This window comes from Xiphophorus hellerii, chromosome 9 (assembly GCF_003331165.1).
Source record: "Xiphophorus hellerii strain 12219 chromosome 9, Xiphophorus_hellerii-4.1, whole genome shotgun sequence".
NCBI lineage: Eukaryota > Metazoa > Chordata > Actinopteri > Cyprinodontiformes > Poeciliidae > Xiphophorus > Xiphophorus hellerii.
In genome coordinates, this window is record NC_045680.1 from 177,319 (window position 1) to 183,318 (window position 6,000).

Consider the following 6,000-nt stretch of genomic DNA (forward strand, 5'->3'; position numbering starts at 1 on the left):
TCTGGAAAACTAAGTCGGTAGCTTCTTGAACTTTCCTTAGGCAAGTTGTCTGAAAGTTGAGTTTGTTTTGTTACTTTTAAAATCTAAACTAGGGCTGGACGATAAATCAATAACAACAAATTTATCAACAGATGTGATCAATACAGAACTGCATGCATTCTGGGGGATATAGGCAGAGGAAAGACTTTAGTCACTCAATCTCTGATGGCTAACAAAGAAAGATAAGTAACATCAACTACCTCACTCACTCTCTCACTCTTTGGTTACCTAGCAACTCACTCACTCTTCGGTTACCTAGCAACGTTGCTGAGTAACTTGCGCAGCAGGAGTTTAAGGATTTTCCACTGTGCTTCTAAAAAAAAATAAATATAAACAGTGTGGATGGAGAAAATGAGTACAACAGCTTGAGATGAAAATGAGGATATAGCAGAAAAGGTATTTTCAGATATTTCAAGCAAAAAACTAATCAATAGTTATCGATATTGACTGATTGGATAATTTATATTTATCACAATATAAATTGTGATAAATATGAACTTATCACAATTTATATTGTGATAAATTTTTCAGCCACATTGTCCTGCCCTAACCTAAAATTTCAGTAGTTTGAAGTAGAATCGTCTCAGTGAATCAGAAACAAAATCACATTGTCTTTTGCAAACATCGGCCTCATAAGCTACGCTCACACAGCAGGCTAATGCAACCTAAATCTGACTTTTTCATGGCAATATTGATCTTTTTACCACCCATGAATACATTTTACCAGAAGAAGCCAGACGTGGTAAATCCGGACGTAAACAATAACTGAAGATAATTATAATAATTGATATAAGTAACAAAAAGTAACAAAATCAGACAAAAAAAAAAGTTTTCTAAATCAGTTTCTTTCAATAAAAAACTTAGGAAACTTTAATAAAAACATCAGTGTGTCTGTATCTGGTGTGTTTTTGGTTAAAACATGGTTGTTTTTCATTCAGTGGGTAGAAAATCCAGACATTTTACTCAAGAAAGAGTAGAGATACTTTCATAGTAGTAAAAATACTTCCAAAAGTTTTTGTTTTTTTTAAATGTTACTCAAGTAACTGTAATTGAGTAAATGCAAGTAGTTTCTACCCAACTCTGTGAATGAAACTGACTGGTTCCTCTTCATCTGCCCGTCTGCAGTCAGGCAATAATTTATAATTTGTAGATTATATTTACAAATTTATATTTGTAAATATAATTACAAAATTATAGAACCGCATAACATCACAATCCCACCACTCATGGCTCTGACTGCGCATCCAAACAGACTTTTCTACAAAAGTTTCAATCAATGCTCCATAAAAATGGCCATTTCTTTTAGCCGTCATTTCTTTTTTATTAGTTTCCTTTGTTGTTATGTTTAACAATCAATCCATAGACGGCGGCATCCATTATTACTTCCATAAGCAAAGCGCTGCCTGCAGTGTGACATCAACGTTCTTCTTCTGCACATAAAAACAATTAAGCAACTGGTAAAATCTAGTAAACAGTATAGACTATTTTATTTACCAGTCACAAGAGCCACTAATACTTTCACTTCTTTAAAAGGAAATTAGGAAGTAGATTAACGTCAAACTGCGTCTATGTGATTAAAGATGAACCATCAAGTCTGAGAGGTTTAACAACTGGAAATAAGCGAGAGGTACGCATGCCAGTGAAACCACTCTGCCTCCTTGTTCATCTTTTACTACAGACATCAAGACTTTGCAGTGCATCTTTCAGCCAGATGACGGGAGTTATGGCTGAGCAGCGGAGACTACTGAACAGATGTGCGTCATTTTGGAGCGTGGAAGCTTCTCCCCAACTATCAGTGGTTTATCTTGTAAAATTTTAAGGGGTTACACGTGGCTGGTTGGAAAAGGTTGGAAGATAACAGATGGGGGACATGTAGGGAGAATTATATCGATTGATTTAAAACTTCTTGTTTTTTACATTTTAAATATGCTCATTATTAAAGAACAAGCCTAACCAACACTCTGTCCCTCAGGAGTTTGTCTTCCTCTCCTCTTCCTGTTGTTTGACCTCAGCTGTTTCCCATGACCACATGTCTCTAGAGCATCCATTTTATCCTGGAATATAAATAGACTCATGCGTTTTATGATCTAAACAGGCCTGGCTGTTTGACAAATACTCGCCACATACCAAAGTAACTATGGCAGAGAACAAACTTGGAGAGCAGAGCGGCTAATGCAGCATTGGAGGACAATTTCCCCTTTTACTTAGCCACTCTCCAATGCCAGCGTTGGCCGTCCTCTGGAGTCCAAGGGCATCCATTTCAACAATCACATTAAACTGACAAAGAATCCAGCCAATTAAATTAGGCTGCAAAAATAACATCAGCATCACGACCACCCAGATTCCTCCAGCTCCTGGTGTTGTGAAACTTTGAGCTGAAAATCAGCTGGTAAGCTTAAATAAAATCAAACGCTTCCAAATCAAAGCAAGTTTGGACTATGCAGAGGTGTATTTCTTTGTAAATATATTTTAACTTCACTAATTAAGATACTATTTTGGCCATTTTGATGACAATCCATCAATCAATTAAGTGAATTTATAAAGCACATTTCAGCAATAAGGCAGTTCAAAGTGCTATAAATCATAAAAATACAAAAATCAACAATTGAAATATTACATTTTAGAAGTACCATCATTACACATCAAAATGTTGATGTTCATTTATCATGTTTCAAAAGCAGCTCTAACCCGGTGGGTTTTTAGCTTAGATTTAAAGGTATTCAGTGTTTTACAGTTTTCTGGAAGTTTGTTCCAGATTTGTGGTGCATAGAAGCTGAATGCTGCTTCTCCATCTTTGGTTCTGGTTCTGGGGATGCAGATAAGAACCAGAACCAGAAGACCTGAGAGGTCTGGGAGGTTGCTATGACAACAGCAGGAGGTCTTTAATGTATTGCGGTGCCAAGCCGTTCAGTGGCTTATAACCTAACAGTATTTTAAAGTTTATTCTCTGGAATAAACTTCCAGAGAAGTTGTGCTCTCTGGAACTTCTCTGAAGGAAGATGTGCTCCATCTTCCTGATTTTAGTCAGAATGCCAACAGCAGGGTTCTGGATCAATTTTCTGATTGATTTGTTAGTCAGACCTGTGAAGACACTGCTGTAGTAATACATTCAACTAAAGATAAACACACTGAATGAGTTTCTCTGGATGTTGCTGAGACATTAGTCCTCTAATCCTGAAAATGTTCTTCCGGTGACAGAAGGCCGACTTTGGAACTGTCTTTATGTGGCTCTGAAGGTTCAGGTCAGAGTCTATCACTATCTAAGACAGCATTCAGACAGGGGATGCTTGGTATATCAGCAATGGTATTAAGGCCAAATATTTCCACTTCAGCTTCATCAAACTGCAGAATATGTCTGAAAAATACAAGGTCTGAGTTCCTACTTTTAAAACTGTATTCTTGCTTTTTGTGTTGGTTTTAGAGTAACATCATCTTCTTTGCTGAGTGGCATCTCAAACAGCGAGAGAAAAAGGTTCTGTTTTTTTATACAGTGACTATAAATATGAGAGTTAATTTTACCTGAATTAATTAATCATGTAAAAAAACTTACACAAAGACAAAGGCAGGTAACTTGGGACTGAATAAACCCTTTCACCTCCTTTTCTGCTTTTACCACCACAATTCTCATCTTTCTTTTCCCAGTTCTTTCTTTTCCTTCCTCGCATTTCTGAAATTACACCAGCTGCATGTTTCCTTTGCTTCTTTTTATGTCACTTTGTCCTCTAGCTCACGCTCAGAGCATTTTACAGACGGATAACACGCAACTTTGTAACTTTCGTGTCAGCACGCATTTGCAGACGCTGCCAGAGGCAGTTGATGAAAATCACAGCTTCGGGAAGTTATCCGTGCCCATCTCGGTGTCAGTCTCTCAGCTCAGGCTCTTGCTCTGACACACAGGCGCACAGAAAGCATGGCTGGACTTGCAGCTAAAATGCCACAAAGCAGCAAACATCTCAGTTCTGTGACATGCCAGCCAACTTTCACCGAGCATCAGCATCAGTAATTTCCACTTGGCTTGAAGTTTTGCCTCAAAGGGTTGTTTCTTTTCTGCTCTGACATTAACTTAATGTTTCCTTGGACGTTTATTTTCACAGGTTTATTATTTACTTGTTTGAAATCGACTGCAAACTTATTCCTTTAAATCTTCTGTACATTTTCTTCAAAATAATTACTTATACAAGACTAGAAATCCAACAACAATATGCTGTTGCTCCCATTTTTCTCAGCAATCTGGACAATGACGGAGCAATTTATTTTTTATGCATTAATGAAAGCAACCTAAACTTAGATCTGACTAAATAAATCATCCAGAAGCTCCTGTAGTGAGAGAAAAGTAAGAGAAACATAAGCACTGAAACTTGGCAAACAACTACAGTAGCATTGATTAGATGCTAAAGATGCACAGCCAATTAGGCAAAGATCGGAATCAGATTGTTTTTCCCTATTGATTGGTTTTGATCAATGTCAAGTACAGAAAAATCTGTTTCCCTCCAGTCATTACATGCAACAAAAGCAAAAACTCACACTCTTTTAATGCTATTTAAACATCAGCTTTTTTAGTTTAGTGTTTCATAAATATCTGGTACTTTAGGAAGACTTGCAAACACAGAATTAAAAATAATGGGGATAATTTTTCATTTCTATCACCTCTCAAACCTCAAAGAAACTTTAAATTATTAGTATTGATTGGTGCATATCTTAATGTTTACTGAATAAACAGTGGTCGAAATCAAATTAGTTTAAGTGAAACACTATCAATATTTTAATTCCGCGTTATTTTTCAGGAAATTGACAGTACAGTAAGTCAAAGCCACATTGCTTTAGACTAAAAATGTCTGTCTTTAAAAATAAACAGCTTGAGAAGCCAGTTTAACACCCCACGCAGTAAATACAGTAAATGTTAGGCGACTTTATTTTTTAAATGTTGTGCAATTACATGTTTTTTTGTTGCTAAAATTACATGCATATGCAGAATGAAAGTGTGTCTTACCTGGAGAGCTTCGTCCAGCGGCTGATAGCGGTTTGCAGACCTGCAGGAGCTAAAGAGCTGCTGGTTTGGATCCTCCGCTGCAACTGCAAAGTTCAGTCAGCGGACTACCAGGATGAGTTACTGTCGACACCCAGATGAAGCCTGCAGGGAGAATCAAAACCCGAACCGTCCTGTCACAATCAGGAGGGAGTTTCTGCCCTCATGCACGGAGAAAAATGTTTCCCCACATCAAACCTGCCTGCATGCCTGCGCAGACCAATAAAAGTCTGCCAAACGCTTGCAGAGCGTTTGGCTGGGGTTACCTTATGATGCCGGAGGGGAGGGGCGAGTATGGAGACTGTTTGTAAAGTCACACAGTCAAAAATTAACAACAATAATTTGGGTTATTTTTAGCCTTTCATAAGAGGAGAAAAACGCTTCCCTTTTCAAAGTTATGTATTTACTATGTGATTCAGTCACAGTTTCAAGCTAACAAGTTATTTAACTAAATAGCTCATTAGCTAACTAAATATTTAGTTAGTAAGCTCTATATTAAATATTTAGCTATCAAACTACATATTTAGTTAGCAAGCTATTTAGTTAATTAACTAAAGCTAACTGTCTGAGCTAAGCTAAATATTTCACTGATCTGAATATTTACCTCAGTGAATTTGCGCATTAGCCAAATATTTAGCTCAGAAATTCTAAACTAAAATTTGAAAAAAAAATTTTTTACAGAAATGTGTACAAAATAAGATAGTTTTCCTTTGTATGCACACATAGCATGGTAAAAACTAGCCCCTCGTCCTAGCTATTTCCAATTCGTACAGAGGGTCTGGGCTTGACTACTGAGAAATGATTACGTGGAGGCCTGGACTGTGTTGAAGTTTTAAATTTTACCCAAATAATGTTTGTCCGTGATGTATGTCGTACTTTGCCGGAAGTTGCTTGCGCTATAAACAACCATCCTGCACTGTGAAGAGAGAAGAGGC

The 6,000-nt window shown here is 37.1% G+C and overlaps 1 protein-coding gene across 1 annotated transcript in view; it reads right to left on the bottom strand.

Moving 5' to 3' along the window:
- bcar3 (BCAR3 adaptor protein, NSP family member) overlaps positions 1 to 5,250 on the bottom strand; it is an 84,513-nt gene extending 79,263 nt beyond the window's left edge. The window contains exon 1 of the mRNA XM_032571141.1: positions 5,030 to 5,250. The gene's annotated coding sequence lies outside the window, so the exon portion shown is untranslated. The remainder of the gene's footprint in view (positions 1 to 5,029) is intronic.
- Between the last annotated feature and the right edge of the window lie 750 nt (positions 5,251 to 6,000).